This window comes from Lampetra fluviatilis, chromosome 48 (genome assembly GCF_964198595.1).
Source record: "Lampetra fluviatilis chromosome 48, kcLamFluv1.1, whole genome shotgun sequence".
Lineage (NCBI taxonomy): Eukaryota > Metazoa > Chordata > Hyperoartia > Petromyzontiformes > Petromyzontidae > Lampetra > Lampetra fluviatilis.
Genome location: NC_136322.1, coordinates 4988039 through 5015210, shown reverse-complemented (window position 1 = coordinate 5015210; position 27172 = coordinate 4988039). Strand labels below are relative to the sequence as shown.

Sequence of the window (27172 nt, the reverse complement as noted above, 5' to 3'; positions counted from 1 at the left end):
CGCTAGCATCCGCCCCGGAGCCGCGGTCAAGGTTCAAAAGAGCCGCATGCGGCTCCGGAGCCGCAGGTTGCCGACCCCTGGTATAGGAGGACAGGTCAACAGAGGACATGTTCCATGACACCGTTATGGTGGTCGCATTCTTGGCAATGGTGCTGACATTGACTTTGGCTGGCACTGTGAAAAAATATCATTCCATGTTGTAACAGCGCACGTTCTACGTTATAACAGCGTGTGTTCTGCTTTACAATGGTGCGCGATCCACGATACATTGGTGCACGTTCTGCATTATAACGGTGCACATTCCGCTTTACAACGGCGCATATTCCACTTTACAACGGTGCGCATTCTGTGTTATAATAATGATGCAATTCCATTTTATAATGGCACACATTCCACGTTATAATAATGATGCACGGTCCGCGTTATGATAATGGCGCCCATTCCATGTTATAATAACGGCACGCGTTCTGTGTTATAATAATGGTGCACATTCCGCGTTATTACAGCGCGTGTTCCACATTATAATGGTGCACGTCCCACGTTATAATGGTGCGCATTCCATGTTATAAAAATTGTGTGCATTTTGCATTATAACAATAGCGTTCTGCTTTATAATGACGCACGATCTGCATTATAGTAATGGCGCATGTTCCACGTTATAATAATGGAGAACATTCTGCTTTATAACGGCTTGCGTTTTGCTTTATAGTAACTGTGCACATTCCGCGTTAGAATAATGGCGCACGATCCACGTCATAATAACGGTGCACGTTCCGTATTATGATAACGGTGTACATTCCACGTCATAATAACGATGCACGTTCCGCGTTATAATAACAGCGCACGTTCCGCGTTAAAATAATGGCACACATTCCGGGTTATAATAACAGTGTGCGTTCTGTGTTATAATAACGGCGCACATCCGCGTTGTGTCACAACACATGTTAAGCAAGCACTTACTGTACAGTACAACAATCGTTTGCTGCACTGCCCCCTGCTGCATTATGCAAACCCGTTGCAAAGGCTGTTAAAAAAAGAATCAACCCATACAATATCCATTAAACATAATGATCATCATAATAACGAAATGTGTCGGACCTCGCATACAGTATGTGTTGTGGCAGCATAACGAAGGGCATTTGAGGTAAAAACTCGGTGAACAAGTGATTGCAGAGCAAATGCGATGTGTAAAAATAACAGCCGGAGCTTGCGACTGCTCTTTCTGTTTTTAGTTATGTTTTTGTACACTATAATACAATTATATAGCATCTAGATGCAACCGCATCTGCAAATGCTTCACTTGGAAAAACATTGCTTTAGCTCCGTGCTTGTGAAAACAAATGGGGCTTAAGTCTTGACTTGAACAAGAAAAGCAGCTCTCAATGCGTTAAAGGTTTCAAGGGGGAGAGTCAATTCCAGACATTCGAGAGCAGAAACGACCTCCACCGTGGAAATGAAGGTTGATGACTGTGGGCTTTGTAAGATGAAGGCCTTCATTTTGTGGGTGGTTACAACATCCCAAAAGGTTAAAGTAATATGAGAGAAGAGAGGTACAGTGAGGGAAAAAAGTATTTGGTCCCCTGCTGATTTTGTCCGTTTGCCCACTGACAAAAAAATGATCAGTCTATAATTTTAATGGTAGGCTTATTTGAACAGTGAGAGACAGAATAACAAAAAAATCCAGAAAAACGCATGTCAAAAATATTATAAATTGATTTGCATTTTAACGAGGGAAATAAGTATTTGACCCCCTCTCAATCAGAAAGATTTCTGGCTCCCATGTGTCTTTTATACAGGTAACGAGCTGAGATTAGGAGCACACTCTTAAAGGGAGTGCTCCTAATCTCAGCTTGTTACCTGTGTAATGGGGGCGTAAGCGACCTTCCGGATGTGACGTCACGGGGAGGTGGAGTCATGTGACGTGGGAGGAAGGTTCGGGTCCTTAAGCGGTAAAACCGGAAGGAGAGGGGAGTTGGGTTGAGACTGGAAAAGGAGGAGGCCACGCGGGCGAACGAGAGAGGGGTGGCACCGTCGGCCAGCGGGGGCCAACCCCGGAGACAGTAGTGGGCTACTGGTGGGAGTGAAGCTGCAGCGAGTACAGCCAGGAAGGCTGTGTGAGAGAGGCAGTGGTGTGGCTGCCAGGAGTTACGGGAGCGACAGAGAGAGACAGCCACGAGGCTGTCAGAGTCAACGGGAGAGACCGAGAGAGAGGAGCTGCAGCGAGTACAGCCAGAGGGGCTGTGTGAGAGTAACAGCAGCGGAGCTGCTACGGGAGCTACGGGAGCGACGGAGACCAACAGTGGGGCTGTTGGCGGTGACGGGAGCGACAGCGGAGTCAGCACCGTGGGGACTGAACAAATAAAGGACAGCCGTGTGGGAAACAGAGTGCGAACCAAATAAAGGACACTGAGCCAGACATCGTGGTCAAGTCTTTTATTACACTGGTGTCAGAAGTGAAACGGCATGTCGAAGCAAGTAAGAAAAAAAATTACTCCGGCGCCAGCATCGGCTTCTTCGTCCGACGACGACGATCTCCCTCCAACCATGGATTCTGCTGGGGTGGTGGAGGAGAGCCCTGCTGAAGCGAGCACGGGGACTGGAGTTGAAGATGTCGGCGCGATGGCGGGGCCGTCAACATCATCGGACGCTGATCCACGATGGCAACAGATGGCGGAGCAACGGGAGGCACTCAAGGACGTCCTGGCGCAACTGTGTCATCTCGTCACGCCAAGGACGACGGAGGAAGCAGAAGGTGGTCCACGGGCCGCCACGTTGTCTGCCCTGCCGCCGCCATTAGCCACGCGGCAAGAAGCCGCCATCTTGCGCGCTCCGCGGCGCCAAACCGCCATCTTGGCCACGCCGCGGGCCGACGCCATTTTGAATTTGCCACCAGAGGAACCATCGTTGGAAGACGGCGTGAAGAGGAGTCGGAGTCGCCACCTTACCACAGTTAAGGAATTCTCCATCGGGGGCGATTGGAGCGCTTTCGCCTGCCGATTCTTGGCGGCGGTACGTTCAGCAAGATGGACCGATGCTGAGGCCTTGGAAGTGTTGCCGACTCTACTGGATGACGAATCAGTTCGATTTTTCCGTTCCATAACGGCCGAAAAGAAGAAGACTTTACGTGGAGTTTTTGAAGAAATGGCCGACGCTTATGAGCCACCTGACGATGCGCATTGGCGATTTGCTCAACGACAACGAGCACCCGAAGAATCGCCCGTGGCATTCAGGGGTGCGGTGCTGGAGCTGGCCATGGCGGCATATCCAGAGACGCCACCGGACCTGCTCGAGCCTCTCATCTTAGGTAAAATGCTTGAGCTGTCTCGGGATCTGGGGATCCCCATGCCTGTATGTGGGCATGAGAAGCTCACTTCTCGGGCGGCAGCTAAGTGCCTGGATGCGCAGTTTAATCTCCGTCGGTGGAAGCAAGTGGCGGCGTGGACGGGGGGGCCTGTCGCAGAGGGTGGCGCTCTGGGTTGGGACCCTACGAAGGCGGTCTACGTGCCGGATGAGCGGGGCCCTCAGGAGCTGACGGCCGCCTCCGCTCCATGGTCGGGACGCGGCGGGCCGGGGCCGCACGCTACGCTGCCGGTACGGGGCCGTCGGGATGCAAGGCCTGCGCTTCGGCGCAACGATGTCGACTGCTTCCGCTGCGGCCGTAGGGGCCACTACGCCAAGGACTGCTGGGCCCGCTTCCCGGGTCCGCCGCAGCAGGAGGCCTCATTACCAGACAAGCCGACCAAAGAACCTCCGAAACAGGCAAGTCGGCACGCACCAGACACCCGGCAAGGCTTTGCACCTCACCCATCACCTTCGTTGTGCGATTCTAATGTTGTTGTTAAAGAAAGGCCATCGACGGGGCCTTGTCGTTCGGTGACGCAGTGGCGCAAATTGGCACGGAGAGTCGTCGCGGCCGCTACGGGTTCGTCCACTGTACCGGGGTCTATACAAGGGGTGGACGTGCGCATTTTGGTCGACTCCGGAGCGTCTGCGACTATTATATCGGATGTCATTTTCCATCTGTTGGGCATCCCGCCGGGGGCCGTGCGTCTGGTTTACGGGTCATGCGTCGCTGCGAACGGGGGTAGCATGGGTATCGTGGGCCAGGTGGATGCCAAACTATCTATTGGGGATGTGTCGGCTTCGGGCGTTGTGTTAATCTCAAGATCTTTGGCGGTTCCTTGTTTATTAGGCACCGATTTTTTGGCTAAGATGCCCATTTTGATCAAAATCAATGAGAATTGTATTGAATTGCCGGGTGGCCGTCAAATCTCGTTTCTGCCGTCGCCCTGGGGGCGACCTGCTTCGGCCGTACAAGTGCAGGCGCTGTCCGTCGCATCTGTGGACATCCCACCTGGTTCACAGATGCTTATTCCCTTGCGGTATCGGAAGCCCCTGCCTGAACGGCTAGGAGCAGTTGGGGTCTTGTTGTCACCGTCCGCCACGATAACAACCGGGTTGGCGTTAGTTGGGGTACAGACCATCGTCCGGCCGGATCAATTACCGTTTTTACAGGTGCTTAATGCGGGGGTGGAAAACGTCCGTGTTCAGGCCGGTACGGTTGTGGCACATGCCACTACGGCATTTGCGACGCACGATTGTCCGCATAGCCGGGGAGTGGTTGCTGGTGTTTCCGAGCCAAGGGGTTCGGATAATCGATGGATTGCTGACTTATGTGACGAAAATTCTTCCCTGTCCATGGAGCAACGTGGTGCGATGCGTAAATTGTTGTTGACGTATTCGGATGTGTTCAGCTCCGATGATTTGGATTTGGGCCGCACCTCGTTGCTTTACCATCATATTGATACGGGCGACGCTGCCCCTATTCGATTAAATTCGCATCGGATGAGTCCTGCTGAGCGAGAACATGTTCGGGGGGCAGTGGAAGACATGTTGGCTGCGGACATTATATCGCCATCTAACAGCCCATGGGGCGCTCCTGTAGTCTTGGTTAAGAAAAAGGATGGCAAATTGCGATTTTGTGTTGATTTCCGGAAATTGAATAAGATATCGGTGGCAGATGCGTACCCCCTGCCGCGTATGGACGACTCCCTTGACGCATTGTCGGGGGCTAAGTTCTTTTCTACACTGGACCTCTCTTCGGGATTTTGGCAGCTTCCCCTTGACGAGTCCTCACGGGAGAAAACCGCATTCCGTACGCCGCAAGGGTTATTTCAATTCAACTGCCTTCCGATGGGATTGAATGCGGCCCCTGCTACATTTCAAAGATTGATGGAGCTCGTTTTGACGGGGTTGCAGTGGGAGACGTGTCTTATATATTTGGACGATATTATTGTCTTCAGCCGCACATTTGAGGAACATTTAACGCGGCTGGAGACAGTGTTCACGAGGATGCGCTCTGCGAATTTGAAATTCAAACCATAGAAATGCCACCTACTGCAACGGTCCGTCCGTTATTTGGGGCACATTGTGAGTGCTGAGGGGGTGTCCACGGATCCGGAAAAGACGGCGTGCGTCCGGGATTGGCCGACTCCGGCCACCGTGGGGGATGTTCGGCGGTTTTTGGGATTTGCCTCGTATTATCGAAGATTTGTGCCGAATTTTGTGACTATTGCGAGGCCCTTGCATCTCCTTACGGGTAAAGGACGGAAGTTTGTTTGGGGACAGCCGGAAGAGGCGGCCTTTCGGAGTCTGCGTGATCTATTGGCTACGGCCCCAACATTGGATTATCCCGATTTCAATCACCCATTCATTCTTGATACGGACGCGAGTGACACAGGTATTGGGGCGGTATTATCACAGTCTAAAGGGGGTGTAGAGCGCGTCGTGGCGTATGGTAGCCGAGTCTTGTCTCCTGCGGAAACCCGCTACTGTGTCACTCGCAGAGAACTTCTGGCGGTTGTTTTTTTCCTACGGCAATTTCGACCGTACCTTTACGGTCGTTCTTTTATTGTGCGTACGGATCATGCGGCCTTGCAATATGCACTTAAAATGGACCAGCCATCCGGACAGTTGGCACGTTGGTTGGACACGCTACAGGAATTTTCCTTCCAAATTCACCATCGGAAGGGGGTGCGCCATGCGAACGCTGACGCACTTTCCAGATTACCACGGCGCGCCCCTTGTAAATGTGCGTCGGGGACGCATAGGTGTTCGCCGATTCTAAACCCCCCTCAGCTGCTTGCGTTGGCCGTCGAGAAGTCGGATACTCCGATGGAACCGGGACCGACAGACGGGGTTTTGAATCTGCCGCGGTCTGTGTGGATTCGGGAACAGATGATGGATGAGTCGTTGTTGTCCTTGCGGAAGCGGTCTACGGGGGACAATGGGAGTCCGAGTTCGGCTGTGGGGCCGCAAACCGCTCTCCGAGATGGTCTGCTTATGTGGCGGGAAGGGTTCCAGGAACGCTGGCGTCTGGTGGTACCAACGTCCTTGCGATTCGAGTTGATTAGAACTCTCCATTGTGACACAATCTTACATTTAGGGGTGCAGAAGACCTTGTTGACGTTGCAACGTCATTATTTTTGGCACGGCATGGCGACAGATGTCGTAGGGCACGTGCGCGCGTGCCCTGAGTGCGCCCGACGTAAGCCGCCTAAACATCCTTACGTGCCGCCTATCCAGTCAATTCAGGTGTCTCGAGTTAATGAATTGGTGGCACTGGACATATTGGGACCTTTCCCACCATCGGCGAGGGGTAATAAATATTTGCTGGTTGGGGTTGAGTACCTCTCCCGTTGGCCGATGGCCTGGCCGTTGCCCGACCAGTCGGCCGCGGCCATTACCGACGCCTTTTTGTTTGGGTATATTATGGACAAGGGGGCGCCTGAGAGACTCCTCACGGATCAGGGCCGAAATTTATTTTCTAAATTATTGGCGGAAGTGTGCGCGGGCCTTGGGACTAAGAAAGTACGGACATCCCCATACCATCCGCAGACGGATGGTATGGTTGAACGGCTGAACAGGACATTGTCTGCCATGCTTTGCCATACTGTGAGTGAACAACAATCAGATTGGGATCTGCACATCCCCGGAGTGCTTTCGGCGTACAGGATGACGCCTCATGCGGCTACAGGTTATTCGCCGTTTTACCTTATGTATGGTCGGGAAAACGTGCCGCCGGTGGATGTGCAATTGGGAACCGGGGTGAAGGGACCTCGTAAACCACTCCCTGAATACATTCAGGACACGGTCCGCCGGGTCACGGAGGCGCGGGAGAATGCCCGCGTGGCTACGGCCAAGGCCCAGGCCCGGAACGAGCGGTATGCTCGACGTTCCAAGGGGGAGTGCCCCTGGAAGGTTAAGGACCTGGCCTGGCTCCATTGTCCGCTAGTACGGCCGGGAACCTCTCCTAAATTGCACAAACCTTGGCATGGTCCCATACGCCTCATCGAGGTTCCCAATCCACAGTCAGCGCGCGTTCAGATTGGTTCTCGCCGCTGGTTTGTTCATACGTCGCGCTTGAAACCATATGTTGCTCCCCTACATGATGCGTCATCTCCCAATGTTGCCTTGCCGGGGTCTGTTGCTGCCGACTCTCCCCTGCCTGCGTCCATTGATCTTGCTAGAGCGCCTGTCGTACCTGTTCCAGACAGGCCGGCCGTGACACCGCGGGGGACGAGGGGCCCTACTCGGAGGGCGCCTGCCAGGTCTGCGGGACCTTCGAGCCCTGCAGCCCTTCCGACCCCGCTGCAGGCACATTCGCGGGACACGCCCGAGACTAATCCTTCAGGGACACGGGACGTTGGTGGACTTCCAACCGCAACAGGAGAATTACCCCCTGTCATTCCTCGAATTCCATCGCGTTCCCGTTCTGCGGGTGGGCCGCCGACCGTCCGGGACGGGCCGGCGACCCGCACAGGTTCTAAATCGCTTACGTTTCGTTGATTGTATGTTGTGTTGTTGTTCTTGTTCTTACTGTTGTATTTATTGCATGCTTCTCGTACGTTCGTTGATGTTACTTTGTGTTGTTGTTCTTGCTGTTATATTGCATGCTTAGTGTCCTTTAGTGGGGAAGGTCGGTTCGCCGCATTGCGGTTTAGTATTGGTCAGCCGAGGTTGGCTGGGTTTTTCTCTACGGGGGAGGGTGGTGTAATGCGGGCGTAAGCGACCTTCCGGATGTGACGTCACGGGGAGGTGGAGTCATGTGACGTGGGAGGAAGGTTCGGGTCCTTAAGCGGTAAAACCGGAAGGAGAGGGGAGTTGGGTTGAGACTGGAAAAGGAGGAGGCCACGCGGGCGAACGAGAGAGGGGTGGCACCGTCGGCCAGCGGGGGCCAACCCCGGAGACAGTAGTGGGCTACTGGTGGGAGTGAAGCTGCAGCGAGTACAGCCAGGAAGGCTGTGTGAGAGAGGCAGCGGTGTGGCTGCCAGGAGTTACGGGAGCGACAGAGAGAGAGACAGCCACGAGGCTGTCAGAGTCAACGGGAGAGACCGAGAGAGAGGAGCTGCAGCGAGTACAGCCAGAGGGGCTGTGTGAGAGTAACAGCAGCGGAGCTGCTACGGGAGCTACGGGAGCGACGGAGACCAACAGTGGGGCTGTTGGCGGTGACGGGAGCGACAGTGGAGTCAGCACCGTGGGGACTGAACAAATAAAGGACAGCCGTGTGGGAAACAGAGTGCGAACCAAATAAAGGACACTGAGCCAGACATCGTGGTCAAGTCTTTTATTACACCTGTATAAAAGACATCTGTTCACAGAAGCAATCAATCAATCAGATTACAAACTCTCCACCATGGCCAAGACCAAAGAGCTCTCCAAGGATGTCAGAGACAAGATTGTAGACCTATACAAGGCTGGAATGTGTTATAAGACCATCGCCAAGCATCTTGGTGCGAAGGTGAAAACAGTTGGTGCGATTATTTGCAAATGGAAGAAACACAAACGAACTGTCAATCTTCCTCGGCATTGCGCTCCAAGCAAGATCTCACCTCGTGGAGTTGCAATGATCATGAGAACGGTGATGAATCAGCCCAGAACTACAAGGGAGGATCTTGTCAATGATCTCAAGGCAGCTGGGACCATAGTCACCAAGAAAACAGTTGGTAACACACTACGCCGTGAAGGACTGAAATCCTGCAGCGCCCACAAGGTCCCCCTGCTCAAGAAAGCACATATACATGCCCGTCTGAAGTTTGCCAATGAACATCTGAATGATTCAGAGGACAACTGGGTGAAAGTGTTGTGGTCAGATGAGACCAACATGGGTTTCTTTGGCATCAACTCAACTCGCCGTGTTTGGAGGAAGAGGAATGCTGCCTATGACCCCAAAACACCATCCCCACTGTCAAACATGGAGGTGCAAACATTATGCTTTGGGGGTGTTTTTCTGCTAAGGGGACAGGACAGCTCCACCGCATCAAAAGGATGATGGACGTGGCCATGTACCGTCAAATCTTGGGTGAGAACCTCCCTCCCTCAGCCAGGGCATTGAAAATGGGTCGTGGATGGGTATTCCAGCATGACAATGACCCAAAACACACGGCCAAGGCAACAATGGAGTGGCTCAAGAAGAAGCACATTGAGGTTTTGGAGTGGCCTAGCCAGTCTCCAAACCTTAATCGCATAGAAAATATGTGGAGGGAGATGAAGGTTCGAGTTTCCAAACGTCAGCCTCGAAACCCGAATGACTTGGAGAAGATCTGCAAAGAGGAGTAGGACAAAATCCCTCCTGAGATGTGTGCAAACCTGGTGGCCAACTAATAGAAACGTCTGACCTCTGTGATTGTCAACAAGGGTTTTGCCACCAAGTACTACGTCATGTTTTGCAGAGGGGTCAAATATTTATTTCCCTCATTCAAATGCAAATCAATTCATAACATTTTCGACATGCGTTTTTCTGGATTTTTTTGTTCTTATTCTGTCTCTCATTGTTCAAATAAACCTACCATTAAAATTATAGACTGATCATTTTTTGTCAGTGGGCAAACGTACAAAATCAGCAGGGGATCAAATACATTTTCCCTCACTGTATGGAGGCACAAGAGCACGAAACCGTCTTCAAAAAAAGCAATCATTGCAATCTTAAAAGTGGATCTGAGACCTGACATGAAGCCAGTGGAGTGAGAGTTGGAGTGCTGGTGTGAAATGACATTTTTTATAATGTACGGGTGAGGAGGCATTGCAGGGCCATTCTAAATCCATCAGAAACCGTCAAATATGGTCAAATGTGGAGACTGCAAACGAGTGAATTGCAGTCGTCCTAGCGAACATTAATAATAATTGCGTCCGTGGATCAAGGTCTCAGAAGCTGATGGAGTAAGACGATGCCGTTATGCCGGCAATGTTGTGCAGGCGCAGAGGTAGGAGTGGTCCTACAGAGCAGCGGTAGGAGCTGTAACGGTGAGCGCTACGCTGTGCTTTGAATCCCGAGACCCAAGTTCGATTCCCGCTCACGGCCACCAACACCAGTGACGACTATCTGAACCGATCCAGGGCTTCCCATAGGTCGGCTCAAATGGGGGTAAAAACATCGCCAACCTGCTTCGTGTGCCAAAGTACCAGCCTACATAAGTGCTGCTACTCTATTGACAGCACTTGCTCCAACAGTCTAACAATGCTACACAGAGGATCCTTGGGTCTTTGAGGTCTCACAGACCTGGGAAATGCGGAGCGTGAATGAATGCTCGGGATGTAGAAAAACTTCCATGGTTGTTACACCCTTGTTTTTCACAACGTATAGCAAGTCCAACACTTCACGCTGGGGGGGAGGGTGGGTTGCGTTTGTTGTATATATTCGGTTTTGAAAAATTATAAATCAAAGAGGGTTACCGTCTCTTGAAGTGTGACCTCCTGTTACCATGTTTTCCGTTCACTCTCATGGGTTGTAAGTTAAAAGAAAAAGAAACATTTTCCACCCCTTATCTTCGTATGTATCCGTTTTTGCGGTGTTGACAATGTAAGTGACTCAAGGTATGTTTTGAGCAGTGTTTACAGTACGTCCGTCGTACTTTGGACTTTTTCCATGGTGTTTGATATCTCACGGGGAGGCGCCCTCCCTACATGTGTAATTTCTTGCTACCACGTGCTTCTGGAAGACAAATGTGTTTGGGAGGCTCTGATTCTATGGAATACATATTATCTTGGTTGTATGTGATTGAGCTTCTCCACATTGGAATTCTTCTGGATGACCCTCGGTCTAATACTTCATAATTATTATTTGGTTTATGTTTAACCAAGATTTGTGATCTACCATAGTTGTTACTACATGTATTCCGAGGGTTTTATTAACCTTTGTTCCCAGTCTGTATCCAGGGATCCGTGCTTTTTTTTTCTCGAGTTATATTTTGATATCCTGGGGTTGGAGATATAACTAAGTTTTGACTTAAACTTTCGTGACTGCCGAAATCCATTCTTTGGTTATTTCGATAAAGTCGCGTAGATAGAAAAATAGTAATACAAATAAGGTGAATAGTATTAATATTAAAATAATATGAGAAATAATAACCTGCTAATGTAGATTGTAGCCTGGTACTTAATCGGAGTGCAGTCTATAATATCGCCTTATTCTTATATCCAAGCTTCGAACTTTTACCGTTGTATTAAAAAAAACAAAAAAACATTTATCTGTTCAATCCTTCTGTAATGCGGGCGTAAACGACCTTGCGGATGTGACGTCATGGGGGGAGGAGTTACGTCACGTGGGGGAGAGGGTTCAGGTCTAAAAGGGGAGAAACCGGAAGAGGAGGGGAGGTTGTTGGAGACTGGGCTAGAGTAAGGCCACGCAGGGTGAAGGCTGGGGAGAGTGGCGAGATCGCCACACACACAGAGTACGGATCGGCACCGTCGGCCAGCGGTGACCGACCCCGGAGAAGCGGGGAGCAGCGGTGAGGCTGCAGCGAGGGCAGCTGGGAGGCTGCACGAAGAGAACAGCAGCGGGACTGCTTCGGAGAAGAGAGCAGCGGTGGGGCTGCAGCGAGGGCAGCTGGAGAGGCTGCACGAGGAGATTAGCAGTGAGACTGCTACGGGGAAGAAGAAAGAGCCGTGTGGGAAAAGTATACGAACCCGAATAAAGGACACCAAGCCAGATACCGTGGTCGAGTCCTTTATTACACTGGTGTCTGAAGTGTAACGGCATGGCAAAACAACTAAGAAAAAATAATATTCCGTCGCCAGCATCTGCTTCATCGTCCGACGACGACGACCTTCCTCCGACGGGGGACCTGACTACGATGGAGGAGGAGATCCGTGCTGGAACGAGCGCGGAGCCGGGGGTCCAAGATGTCGCTGCGTCGGCGGACCCGTCTGCACCAAATGCCGCAAATCTACGATGGGGACAGATGGCGGAGCAGCTTGAAACACTGAAAAACGTACTGGCGCAGTTGTGTGAGCTCGTCACGCCGAGGACGGCGTCGGCGAGAGCCGATGGTGGTCCACAGGTCGCCGCTCTGCCTTCGCTGTCGACGCCATCGGCCACGCGGCACGAAGACGCCATCTTGGGCGTGGCAGGCGAAGGAAGGCGGGTAGCCGCCATTTTGCGCTCTCCGCGGCGAGAGGCCGCCATCTTGACCACGCCACGATGCGACGCCATGTTGAACATGCCACCAGATGAGTTATCGGCTGAAGATGGCGCGCCAAGGAGTCGCAGTCGGCATCTTACAACTGTTAAAGAATTCTCCATCGGGGGCGATTGGAGTGCTTTCGCCTGCAGATTTTTGGCGGCGGTACGCTCTGCAAGGTGGACTGACGCTGAGGCATTGGAAGTTTTGCCGACTCTTCTCGATGACAAGTCGGTCAGATTCTTTCGCTCTATAAAGGCCGCGAAGAAGAAAACATTGAGAGGAGTGTTCGACGAAATGGCAGATGCTTACGAGCCGCCAGATGATGCTCATCGCCGGTTTGTTCAATGACAGCGAGCACCCGAGGAGTCGCCGGTGGCATATAGGGGTGCGGTACTGGAGCTGGCTATGGCCGCATACCCGGAGACGGAGCCTGACCTGCTGGAACCTCTCATCTTGGGTAAGATGCTCGAGCTGTCCCGGGATCTGGGCATTCCTATGCCGGTGTGTGGCCATGAAAAGCTGACATCCCGGGCTGCGGCTAAATGTCTGGATGCCCAGTTTAACCTGCGCCGGTGGAAACAAGTCACGGCGTGGTCGGGGGGGCCATCGTCGCAGGAGGAGCCGCGGGTTGGGATCCCACAAAGGCAGTGTATGTGCCTGATGAGAGGGGCCCGCAGGAGCTGTCAGCCGCCTCTGCTCCGTGGCCGGTCCGCAGTGGGCCGGGGCCGCGGGCTGCGCCGCCGACGCGGCCGCGTCGGGACGGGGTGCCCGCGGCGCGGCGCAACGACGTCGACTGCTTCCGCTACGGGCGTAAGGGCCATTACGCCAGGGACTGCTGGGCCCGCGTCCTGGGTCCGCCCCAGCAGGAGGCCTCGACAGCAGACGCACCACGGAAGGATCCTCCAGCACAGGCAAGTCGGTGCGCACCAGACACCCGGCAAGGCTTGACACCTCACTCATCACCGTTGTCATGCGATCCGGGTGTTGTTAATAACGGGAGGCCATTGACTGGGCCATGTCGCTCGGTAACGCAGTGGCGTAAGTTGGCTCGGCGGGTTGTCGCGGCCGCTACTGGTTCGTCCACTGTACCTGGGTCAATACAAGGGGTGGACGTACTTATTTTAGTTGATTCCGGAGCGTCCGCGACCATTATATCGGATGTAATATTCCATCTGTTGAACATCCCACCAGCGGCCGTGAGTCCCTCTTACGCTTCCTGCGTCGCTGCAAACGGGGGTAGCATGGGTATTGTGGGCCAGGTGGACGCTAAAATATCTATCGGGGGAGTGTCGGCCTCGGGAATCGTGTTAATTTCGAGGTCCCTTGCGGTCCCTTGTTTGTTGGGAACTGATTTTCTGGCCAAGATGCCCATTCTAATTAGAATTAATGAAAACTGCATTGAATTACCGGAGGGGCGTAAAATTACATTTCTGCCGTCGCCCTGGGGGCGACCTGCTCCTGTCACCCAGGTGAAGGCGCTGTCCGAAGTATCTGTTGATATTCCACCAGGCTCACAGATGCTCATTCCCTTGCGATATCGGAAGCCTGTGCCTGGTCGTCAAGGAGCTGTTGGGGTTTTGTTGTCGCCGTCCGCCACCATCACGGGCGGATCGGCGCTCGTTGGGGCGCAAACTATTGTCCGGCCGGACCAGCAGCCATTTTTGTAGGTGCTTAACGCAAGTACCGAAAGTGTGTGTGTACCGGCTGGTACGGTTGTGGCACATGCCACTACTGCGTTTACGGCTCATGATCATCTGGCCAGCCAGGTTATGGTTGGTGGTGTTTCAGGCCCTGAGGCTGCAGATGATCGCTGGATCGCCGAATTGTGTGGGGAGAATTCTGCCCTTTCCGGGGAACAACGTTGTGCGATTCGTAAATTATTATTGAGTTATTCTGATGTGTTTAGCTCCGACGATTTGGACTTGGGACGCACCTCGTTGCTTTACCATCATATTGACACAGGGGACGCTGCCCCTATTCGGTTAAACTCGCATCAGATGAGTCCGGCTGAGCGAGAGCACGTTCGTGGGGCAGTGGATGACATGTTGGCTGCGGACATAATATCTCCATCTAACAGCCCATGGGGCGCGCCTGTTGTTTTGGTTAAGAAGAAGGATGGCAAATTGCGATTTTGTGTAGATTTCCACAAATTAAATAAAGTGTCGGTGGCAGATGCGTACCCCCTGCCGCGTATGGACGACTCTCTCGATGCCTTGTCGGGGGCTAAGTTTTTTTCAACGCTGGATCTCTCTTCGGGCTTCTGGCAGCTTCCCCTTGACGAGTCCTCGCGGGAGAAGACTGCTTTCCGTACGCCGCAGGGGTTATTCCAATTTAACTGTCTTCCGATGGGGTTGAATGCGGCCCCTGCCACTTTTCAAAGGTTGATGGAGTTGGTATTAACGGGGTTGCAGTGGGAGACATGTCTGATATATTTAGACGATATTATCGTTTTCAGCCGCACATTTGACGAGCATTTACTGCGGTTGGAGGCTGTGTTCACCAGGATGCGTTCCGCTAATTTGAAATTTAAGCCTAAGAAATGTCACCTACTGCAACACTCCGTGCGTTACTTGGGGCACATCGTTAGTGCGGACGGGGTGGCCACGGATCCGGAAAAAACAGAGTGCGTCCGTGACTGGCCAACCCCGGCCACGGTGGGGGATGTGCGTCGGTTTTTTGGGGTTTCCCTCATATTATCGGAGGTTTGTTCCAAATTTTGCGACGATCGCGAGGCCCTTGCACCTCCTTACAGGTAAAGGACACAAATTTGCTTGGGGACCGCCAGAAGAGGCGGCATTTCTGGGCCTGCGCGATCTATTGGCTATGGCGCCGACGTTGGATTATCCAGATTTTGAAAATCCTTTCATTCTGGATACGGACGCGAGCGACACGGGCATTGGGGCGGTGTTGTCTCAGTCCAAAGGTGGTGTGGAACGCGTGGTGGCGTACGGTAGCCGGGTTTTGTCTCCCGCGGAAACCCGCTACTGCGTCACTCGCAGGGAACTGTTGGCTATTGTTTTTTTTTCTCCGCCAATTTCGACCATATCTGTACGGCCGTTCGTTTATTGTACGCACGGATCATGCGGCCTTGCAGTATGCTCTTAAGATGGACCAGCCATCCGGCCAGCTGGCGCGGTGGTTGGACACGCTGCAAGAATTTTCCTTCCAAATTCATCATCGGAAGGGGGTGTGTCACACCAATGCGGACGCGCTTTCCAGGCTGCCACAGCGATCCCCTTGTGCGTGCGCGTCTGGAACGCATAGATGTGGGCCGATTCAGCACCCCCCTCAGCCTGTCACGCTGGCGGTCGAAGTGCCTGAAGCTCCGAATGAGCCGGGGCCGGCTGATGGGGGACCGGCTGATGGGATTTTGCATCTCCCGAGGTCTGTGTGGATTCGGGAACAAATGTTGGACAATTCATTGGTGACTTTACGTAAGCGGCCTGTGAAGGAGGGTGGGGGACCGGGTACGGGGGGTGTGCCGGAAACCGCTCTCCGTGATGGTCTGCTGATGTGGAGGGAAGGGATACAGGAACGCTGGCGTCTGGTTGTACCGGCATCTTTGCGTGTCTACATTGTCACACGCTTTTACATCTGGGGGTGCAGAAGACCCTATTGACGCTGCAGCGAGATTACTATTGGCACGGCATGACGACAGACGTCGTCGGTCACATTCGCGCGTGTCCCGATTGTGCCCGCCGGAAGCCACCTAAACATCCATATGTGCCGCCGATACAGTCTATTCAGGTGTCTCGAGTTAATGAATTGGTGGCGTTAGATATTTTGGGACCCTTTCCGCCATCCGCTAAGGGAAATAAATATTTGCTAGTTGGCGTGGAGTACCTCTCCCGCTGGCCGATGGCCTGGCCCTTGCCCGACCAGTCAGCGGCGTCCATTACAGACGCCTTTCTATTTGGGTACGTTATGGACAAGGTGGCGCCGGAGAAGCTCCTCACGAATCAGGGCCGAAATTTTTCTTCTAAATTGTTGGGGGAAGTATGTGCGGCTCTCAGAACTAAGAAAATACGGACATCTCCCTACCACCCACAAACGGATGGTATGGTTGAACGGCTAAATCGGACCTTGTCCGCCATGTTGTGTCATACGGTGAGTGAAAAACAATCAGATTGGGATTTGCATATCCCTGGCGTACTTTCGGCGTACCGGATGACGCCGCATGCGGCTACAGGATATTCGCCGTTTTTTCTTATGTACGGTCGTGAAAACGTGCCGCCGATTAATGTGCAGTTGGGAACTGGAGTGAGGGGACCTGTTAAGCCTCTTCCTGATTATATTCAGGACACCGTTCGCCGTGTTACTGTGGCGCGAGAAGGGGCCCGCATGGCTACGGCCAAAGCCCAGGCCCGGAACGAGCGGTGTGCTCGACGCTCTAAGTGGGAGTGCCCCTGGAAAGTGGGGGACCTGGCCTGGCTCCATTGCCCACAAGTGCGGCCAGGTACCTCTCCTAAATTACATAAACCATGGCAAGGGCCGGTTCGCCTCATCGAGGTTCCCAACCCACAGTCGGCGCGTGTTCGGTTTGGATCCCGGCGTTGGTTCGTTCACACATCTCGCTTGAAACCATACGTGGCCCCTCGACCTGATGCGTCATCTCCTGATGTTGCCTTGCCGGGATCTGTTGCTGCCGACTCGCCCTTGCCTGTGCCTGTTGACCTTGCAAGAGCGCCTGTCGTGCCTTTTACAGACAAGCCGGCCGTGACGCCGCAGGACAGAGGAGGCTCTGCTCGGGGTGTGCCTACTACGGCTGTGAAAACTCTGAGACCCGCAGCCCTTCCGACCCCGCCGCAGACGCGATCGCGGGACACCTCTGACGCTGGCCTTCGGGAATACGGGACCGGGACATTGGCGGGCCTCCAATAGCGACAGATGAACCTTGTCCTGTCGCTCCTAAAACCCTGTCACGTTCCCGCTCGGCGGGAGTGCCGCCGACCGTCCGGGACGGGCCGGTGACCCGCACCCGCTCAAAATCACTCACATTTCGTTGAATGTTGTGTTGTGTTCTTGTTTTTATTGTTATATTATTGTATGCTTCGTGTCCTTTAACGTGTTCGGTCGTGTTCGCTCGCATTACTTGTTGGAGTTGTTGTTCAGCCGAGGTCGGCTGGATTTTCTCTACGGGGGAGGGTGGTGTAATGCGGGCGTAAACGACCTTCCGGATGTGACGTCATGGGGGGAGGAGTTACGTCACGTGGGGGAGAGGGTTCAGGTCTAAAAGGGGAGAAACCGGAAGAGGAGGGGAGGTTGTTGGAGACTGGGATAGAGTAAGGCCATGCAGGGCGAAGGCTGGGGAGAGTGGCGAGATCGCCACACACACAGAGTACGGATCGGCACCGTCGGCCAGCGGTGACCGACCCCGGAGAAGCGGGGAGCAGCGGTGAGGCTGCAGCGAGGGCAGCTGGGAGGCTGCACGAAGAGAACAGCAGCGGGACTGCTTCGGAGAAGAGAGAGCAGCGGTGGGGCTGCAGCGAGGGCAGCTGGAGAGGCTGCACGAGGAGATTAGCAGTGAGGCTGCTACGGGGAAGAAGAAAGAGCCGTGTGGGAAAAGTATACGAACCCGAATAAAGGACACCAAGCCAGATACCGTGGTCGAGTCCTTTATTACACTTCTCCTGTTCTCGCCACCCAGGAAGAATTGCGGCGCCTGTTGCTTGTACGTGTTTTGTGGAGGCGTTTGAAGCCCGGTAGAGATTTCCCGAGAATCTCATTATCAACCACCAGGGTTTTTTTTTAGTTAACTTTTATGTCTACTTCCATGCCTGGTGTGGCTTGTGAGAGGCAGCTGCTGTTTGGGGGGTGGGGGTTCGCATCACCCATTTTGTGCCCCAAGCTACACCCCGATTGATTATTACAACAACAAAACAATTGACAGAATTTACCTTAATATACATTTTTAAAAAGGGGGCATATACAACACGTTCCCGATGGAGTGTGAGAGAGAGAGAGATCTTGACTTAAAGCTTTCGTAACTGCAGGATTTCATATTCCTTGGTTCTTTCGGTAAAGTCACGAAGATAAGTTCAAAGAAAATAACTATAACTAACGAAAAAAACTACGACGTTTCGATTGCAACACAAGCGGTCGTCATCTGACGTCCTCTGATGTCATCTGATGACGACCGCTTGTGTTGCGATCGAAACGTCGTAGTTTTTTTTGTTATTTTTTTTGAACTTAGCTATGTGACGTTACCGAAAGACCCAAAGAATATAAAGAAAGAGATGGCGAGTGAAAAAGACAATGGAGTGAGATGATGCTTCGCACGCAAATGATGCCAAGACAAAAACTGAGGAAAAGAGGAAGGCACGACGTGTTCATATATAAGTAAACATTTATGTTTATATATATTTGGACGTATTGGCGGTACACCAGTTGCAGAATAATGCACCGGTCCTCATAAAACAGTCCTGACGATGTCATTATTGTCAGAGCGTGTTTGTTTGCATGTCCGCCAGAAGTACTGGTGCATAATGCAGACTTGATTCCTTGCAAAAGGTATAATCAATCTGGTGTTTCAACAGATCAACATCTCCTGTTTTATTGCCATGAAGGATAAAACCTATTCTGATTTGTCATAGTCCTGACGACGTCGTTGTTGCCACTTGAGTGAGATGCAGGACTCTCCATCAGAAGTTGCACTCAGATTCAGCAGCCGCGTCCCCCATTCGAACGTGCGGTGGTGACACCACGAGTCGTAATATTTTAATGCCACCGTCCGCCAAATAAATTATTCCGAAAATTAATCGAGGAACCGGCTGACCAAGTCTCTAAGGGCACAAGGAGTCCAATCTTGCCTTTTTGGAGCACGGAGCAGTCGATTGTCATCAGGCTGGGCGCTGCTATATGGCAACAGACTGCGAAGCTTCGTGTTCAGCCCTGCTCACTTAACGTTCCGTCTTCCCACCGTTTTGGCATCGCGAAAACTGATTTTGACACACCACCACGACCGGCGGTTTGCGAATCGCGGGAAAATAAATCATCATTGCGCAAAAACGTTATTTTGTTATATACCGTGCACCGCCAATGTACAGCCAATACGTTCATGTAAACATAAATTATTGTTACACGTCCTCAAGCCCTTGCTCATGACATTGGAATGACATTGAATTGCAGATTTGAAAATACTTACAGGTTCTATCCATGACCACATCAGATCCTTGGGAGCAATAAAGATTTCTCGTCTCCACATATGCATAGTAGTTTGTATCAGGAATCAGATTGGTGTATGTGATGCTACCCGTAGACTGCACAGACGAGGACTGGTTTATGTTGTTATCGTCTTTCAAGCGAGCGTAGTAAACCAAACTGGAGGAAGGAACCTCCCACGAGAAGCTCATGCGTGTCATTGTCTTGCCAGTAATGGTGACATTGACTTTGGGTGGCACTGAGAAACAGCATTAGAAAGTGGATTAATAACATCAGCAACATGTTCACTGTTTTTCAACATATAGCATTATTCGGTACATTTCGATTTCGCAGTTTACATTTCGTTTCGCTTTTAAGTGCATTCATGTGTTTTTTGTTTTCGTTAACACGTTCTTACAATCGATTTCGTAAAGATAATTTATTGGCCATGTTTCGCGGTTCTGTACGTCACATTTCAGGGTGGTACTGCAAAACGACCAGTAGGGAATAACAAATGCATTTAGGGTGCAACAGAGTAAATCAAATCACTGAGAGTTCTCAACTTCGATTTGTCAACACTTGGAACAAAAACTGAAAAATCACGTGAATGTTTCTGGAACGTTGCTAGCCTGCATGATGTCATGTGCCAGGAAAATTGATGTCAGATGCATATGTTTGTGCATCCTTATTAATGCCAGCTTATCGTAAGTGACAAGGAAGTTCAATTAAATGTCTCTGCAGTTGTTACAATCTGTGTTGTCCTCCCTATTAAAGTGGGGGGCCATCAGGACAGTCGTCCAATCATGTTAAACCCGTCCAGATGTCCAGAGTGTTGTAATGATATCATATAGGGCAGTCTGCACACAAACGCCACCCTCCCTCAGCAGTTAGCTTGGGAGATCATCTCTGCCCGGTGCATTTCCTGGTCTCAGACTCTGGATCGCCTTCTGTACGTCCTCAACAGATGGCACCTCAGCCAGCCGTTCACAGGTTGTGACTACTACTTCCAATATTTGAGGCACGGCAGTCCCAGTAGGGTCATCCCAACTTTTCCCGATTAGGTTTTTTTGGCTGAGGTATTTCCTTTCCCCCAAGATCTCACACAATGTTCCTATGGTCGGAGATGTCATCACCATTTCTTTCCCATATTGTTATCTTTTTTTTATAGAAAACTAGCACCCCACGTGCCCCTTTTTGACATGACCCCTCCCTTTCCTCCAGCCAGCCAGGCAGCTAGCCAACGAACCTTTAATAATATACCGTAGTATTATATGATAGTACGAATGATATGGTGATGCATATGTGCATACACACTTGCACAGACAGCTGTGTATACGTGTGTGGCGGTAGTGTAGCGGTTTGCACTATGAACCCGGCAACCCGAGTTTGATTCCTGCTCAGGGCCAACACCAATGCCAATTATCTAAACCTGTCATGAGCCTCCCCTAGGTCGGCTCAGCCTAAAATGAGTACCTGGTGCTGTGTGTTAACATCACCACTGCAGAGACAGGCGGTCGGGTGTGGTGTTGGTCATCCACCGCCTCGTGTTTCCTTGCCGATCTTCATAGGTGCCACTACTTGCTAACAGCACTATCCCCAATAGTCTGTCCAGGCTTTGGGGTGGGGGTTTTTTTTGTCTTTGGTGAGGAATTAGTGGCATCCCAGTCTCGACCTCCATTCCTCACCGCATGGAACCCACAGCCCTCGAGGCGGTTTCTACCCACTTTCACCTGCCTGGTGGTGTTACTCGATGACGATGGGAGGACTTCAAAGGGCCACTCTATTACTAATTGCAATTGACGGGAAATTGTTTAGTTTTCTTTATAAATAGCAACCGGCACATCCTTTGTACGTAACCATCTGTATGTACCCCCCACCCCACCCTGCCAGCTAGCCAACCAGGAAGGAAGCTAGCCATCCAGGCAGAACACTCTTTTTTTTCAAATTGTGATAAGGACATTAAAACTCTCTATGGCGGTGCCATCTCGCAGCAGGTCACTCACATGTGCTGTCGTACACGGTGGAAGAGACATATCTTGTGCCAATGCAGTAGACAGTTATGGCAATGCTGTAGTATCTGTTAGGCACCAGTCCCGTGAATGTGAAGTTGGAGGCGCTCCCATAGATGGTGAAGGGGGAGTATGTGAATGTCGACCGATCGTACAATTGTAAGCCGTAGCTGGTGGCGTCCACGCCGATCTCCGTCCACGTGACTGTGATCGTTGTTTCACTCCTGGCACTCACCTGCACTCCTTCAGTTATAATTAATGCACAAGTATCTTAATAAACAAAGCAATAACAATGACAAATAACAGTCTTAGACAGTCCTCTGCTACTTAAAGGTCACCACCCCTGTGTCACAGGAATGTGAAAAATAAATTCATATCTCAATGGATTCCTCCAGTATAAATACATATTTTGATGATTCTGTATTGGTGAAAGGGTAGGAAATAGAGCTCGGATAGCGAAGGTTTGGCAGAAACAGTTCAGCTATCACTGTCAAACGGATGATATTCATGGCCGGATATATAATTCGGGTCACAGGGTTCATAGCGCAGTGCACTAACCACTGTGCCACCACTCCCCACCTCCGTGTCTAATCGTTGTAATACGAAAAACACCGCACTGTAACCCTGGGGCCGGCCCAAGACACGCTGGTGGGACTACGTCGATCTGCTGGCCAGGGAACGCCTGTGAATTCCCCAGGAAGAGCTAGAGTATGTGTATAATAGTGTATAGTAGTGTATCGTATAGTAGTGTATCGTAGTGCAGTGTATAGTAGTGTATAGTAATGCAGTGTATAGTAGTGCTGAAGTATGTCGCCAGGGAAAGGGAAGTCTGGGCCGCTACTACTCAAGAGGCTACCGCCACGACCCTCACCACGACAAGCGGACTGAGAAACGAACGAACTGTAACCAATTTTTAACAAGTTCTGGCCAGCTGTCCTCAGCCAGCAGTGGACGTCAGGGATCGTAATTGATTTATCGTCGCCTGAATAACATGTTGCGTCCGTGAACCATACTCCAACCGACACAGCCAATTTAATGAAGTTGCCTCGTGATTACCGGTGCTTTGGAGAGCCAATGTCGCAATATTTCACTATTGGATATTGTTCGCCGATTCGCTGATAGTTACAGCCACCATCATTAGGCCGTTTACACAATTCCTGAAACTGCCTGATTATGCTGATTACATCAGCGAACCGGCAAAGCACCCACTCGTTTAAATGCTTATACATTATGCGACAAAAAATGTTTATGGGCCGCGTTGGGTGGTAGACGGCTTTTACGACACAAGTTTGGTCAGATAATTGCATAGCCCACTCCAAAAATACATGATGAATCGTATTGACTGCGGAAACCAACGTGTTAGGTTAATACATTTCAACAATACGACGATCAGCATTGCATCACTTGTCCACAAATATTTAATTAAATGTGCATCGTTTGTGTGATGCCATTGACATTTTCTTGGTTCTTTCGGAAAAATCACGTAGATAAAAAATTAAAATAATAAAATAAAAAATAAATTGAAAATAATAAAAGCAAAAAACCACGACGTTTCGATCGCAACACAAGCGGTCTTCATCAGGCAGAGAGGAAAAACACGTTTGTTTTGCGATCGAAACGACGTGGGTTTTTTGCTATTATTATTCTCAATTTATTTTATTTTTTTATTTTTATTTTCTATCTACGTGACTTTACCAAAATAAGCAAGAATATGAATTCCTGCAGTCACAAAAGTTTTAAGTCTAAATTTATGCCATTTATTGTTCAACTTCAGTTCGACGTCAGCCATGAGGAGTCTAACCTTTGATCTTTACAATCGATGAAGTAGATGTTGTCAGTTACACAATTGATAATCAAGTTAATCAATTATCACAAAACCGCGAACATTTTGCAAAGCACGAATAATAATAATACATATTCATTTTGACATTAACTTTAAATGCTATGCACACCAATAGCGATAGAACAGTTAAACAAAGCAGATTAAACACTAATCTTTGACCTTACCTGAAACGATATCTCATGGTTTTCCACACCACGACAACCTTAGGACAACTCAATTTTTTCACGAAGGCAATGCTTCCTCCATCATAAATACAAGGAGTTCATTGAAAATGTTAAACTGCATCTCGCACCATTAAGGAATCGCTCGCGCTGTGTTCTTGTCTTCAGGTCTCCTTGTTTCTCTCTTGTGCTCATGTTCTTGTCTAGCTGCGTCTGGATCTCTCAGAGTCTCAGTGTCTCTGTGTTTATCTCTGCATACCTCTGTCTCCTTCTTTTGTCTCCGATCATTTCCATGTCTGCTGTTTTCACTATTTGCCTGCCCTCTCTGTGTTCATCGCTCACCCATTCTCTCGTTGTCCCTCTGCGTCTGTCTGTCTCGTTTACCCTATGCCTGTCTCTCTAGGCCTGTCTCAAAGACGGTAGGGTACGGTGATAGCCTCACCACCGATCCCATAATGTGCCATTCCGGCCTTCATAGGCGCTGCTACTCGCTAACAGCACTTTCCCCAACAGTTTGTTAAGCTAATACGGGGAATCTTTGTGTCTGCATCTATGTGTGCCCATCTCCTTGCTTCTCTCATTGTCTCTATGTCAGTGGCATTCTAGCTACATCAGCTCAGGGGGTGCGGAAATCGATCAGGTGGGGCCCCAAATAGTGTGATTGTCTCTTCGCACGGTGGCACATAGAGGCTATTCGATATCGTAGCTCATTTTGTCCTAACTACATTGTAAATACACTCACGTTGTCTCAAATATTTAACGCCGTAGGGGCGCTCCGTCTTTGCAAAATGCAGCCACTGCAGCTCCGTAGTGCCTCTTTGCAATATAATTGTCGCGTATCTAATGAAATAAATATCCCAGAAACGGAGTTATAATGTGAAAGCATTTTCATGAAAACATATTGAAACCGCAATTGACATTGTTATCGAAAACAAATCTCATTGTGGTTGTCAAGAGGGCCCCAACTCATAGCTTTGGTTACCAGGGGGCCAAGGCGAACCCTGCCCCTACGCTAGGCGCCATGGTGGCTAGGATATGTTAACTACCTCGCCTGCTATTTATGAGGTCGTCGGTTTCATCCCGACCCTGACGCCTGTATATTTGGAGTTTGTATTCTCTCTTCCCGTGGGCGTGTGTATTTTTCAAATGGGTCCTTCGGTTTTTCCCTCCACATTTAAAATCAACATTAAGACAGTATTTTGCTGCTGCTCTAAATTTACACGTTGAGCTAGAATTTGTGATAGCCAGGTCACTTCTGAAAAAGATCAATATAGCTCAATGGGCCTTACCTGGTAAATAAAAACAAGTTTTTCGCTTATAGTTACGCTACTGCTCTGTGTGTGTCCTATCTGTTTGGCTAGCATATTGTCTGTGTTTGTGTTCTATCTCTTTGGCTCGTCTGCGTGTGTGTTATCTGTTTGGCTCGCATCTTGTATCTGTGTGTCTGTGTCCTATCTGTTTGGCTAGCATCTTGTCTGAGCGTGTCTCTATATCTCCATCTCTAGGATCCTCCTCCGCGTTTGCCCCAAAATATATTTTGTTTCGCTGATCGTGAGCACAGGAAATGGCGAGGGTATGTTTTACAGGGAAATTAATGGTTGCAGGCTTACCTGATATCTGACAACCATTTGCAACTCTTGCGACCTAGGGCAACAACAACCGCACCATTAAAAATTAGCATGCATTATTTTAACGTCAGCTTGTTAATCACGAATTTACTCACCGATACTGTCTTATTCATGATAACGTTTTTTTTGGGTTACATCACGTAAGTATAAATGTGTCGTTAACGACGCATTTATCCAAACAACATTAATTATGAACAATACTGTAATTGCCATTGTTTATCATCGGCACCATGTCACAACAATTAAGCATCTAATTAGAACTTCGCAGACCAGTGCAACTCTTCGTGTCAGAGCAGCCAACGACAACGGATACCACCGAGCTACTTCCGACATCCCTTCAAGCGATCTCTCTTTTACACAGCAGGGGGCAGCACTTTCACACCCGCCCGGCCACAGAGCACCATTTGTGATGGGAGCAGAGTACAATAAGTCAGGTATGGACCTATTCTTTGGGTCTTTCGGTAAAGTCACGTAGATAGGTTTCTTCCTGATGACGAACGCTTGTGTTGCAATCGAAACGTCGTAGTTTTTTGTTATTTTTAGTTTTTTTTTCTTTGAACCTGACTTTACTGAAAGACCAAAATAATTTGAATTCCTGCAGTCACGAAAGCTTTAAGTCAATGTATGGACCTGTCTGAGGGTGAATAATGTGGTTTAATGTGATCCTTCCAGATCTGGCTGCGGACTTTATGGTCAGGTTCTTTTTTCCAATTCTACTATACATTTTTGCTTCTCAAGGAGTGTGCTTTTGTACTCGAAGGGCTACGGTGGTTCTAAAAGTGGTGAGAGTTCAGTTGTAAGATTATTACCATGAACAGTGTGGTGGTATTGTAGTGCAGTCTATGAAGCACCTCTCGGTTAGCACGTTTGGCTATGTACGGTGTGAAATAAGTTCACCATACATACACATACGAAGCAAGATCGAGTGATAGAATGTAGGCAAAGGGCATTGCAAGAGACGAATTCTTTTGGATATTAGCACAATTGGCTACATATGGAGCAAAAGAAGTTCAACATATATACCTAACAGAGAATTAAATGGGGCGGTCGTGGTTAAAAGTGAAATAAATGGTGCTGAGAGCAATATGAATCTGTGTTGGATCAGAATAACAATATTTGTGTGTACTGGACGAATCCGATTAAATCTAAAGCTCTTTTTCACAGATGTCGGGTGGTTAAGGCTTAAGGAAAAAAAACTGGCGTTATATCTACATGGTGACCAATCTTAAACCCAGGATAAACTAATTATGCCTCAATATTTCGTTATGGAAGGCTTACGTATATCAGAATCAGATCAGAATATTAATTAATATTGGATGAATCCAATAAACTTTACAGATCTTTTTCCAGTAGGGGCGCGTCAGAATGTTACAACACCAAACAATACAAAACCACGATAGGAGTGTAAAGCATAGGAGAGGTAATCAAATCACTTTGAAAAATATATACAAAGAAAAATGAACTTTTTTCTTATTGTACCAGGTAAAGACCACTGGGCTCTTAGCTTCTTTTTCAAAAGCGACCTATCCAGAAATGACAGCTCAACGAAGTGGCTTATCACGTGGACATATACAGTAGCACAATAATCTAAATAATCTAAATGCATGTTTATAAAAGTGGAGGGAAAACTCGTAGGACCCAGAGAAAAAAATCGACATGACCATGGGGAGAAAATTCAAACTCCAAATATGCAGGCATCAGGGTGGGAATTGAACCGACAGGCGAGGAAGATAACGTTACACCACCCAAACGACCGTGGCGCTGTAATAGAGCGATGAAGTCGAACACCTGACGAAATTACCGATCCGAGATTTCCCCATAAATGGAATAAAGTGGGCGTGGTATTAGCCGAGGGGGGCGTGTCAATGGGCAAATATTGTCATTGTGGCTCGTGAATCGAGGCTAATTGTAATCGATGCTGCTGAATCGA

The 27172-nt window shown here is 49.9% G+C and overlaps 1 pseudogene; it reads right to left on the bottom strand.

Annotated features, from left to right (window-relative positions):
* The window catches only part of LOC144948131 (receptor-type tyrosine-protein phosphatase beta-like), a 44797-nt pseudogene extending 19515 nt beyond the window's left edge, over positions 1-25282 (bottom strand).
* Between the last annotated feature and the right edge of the window lie 1890 nt (positions 25283-27172).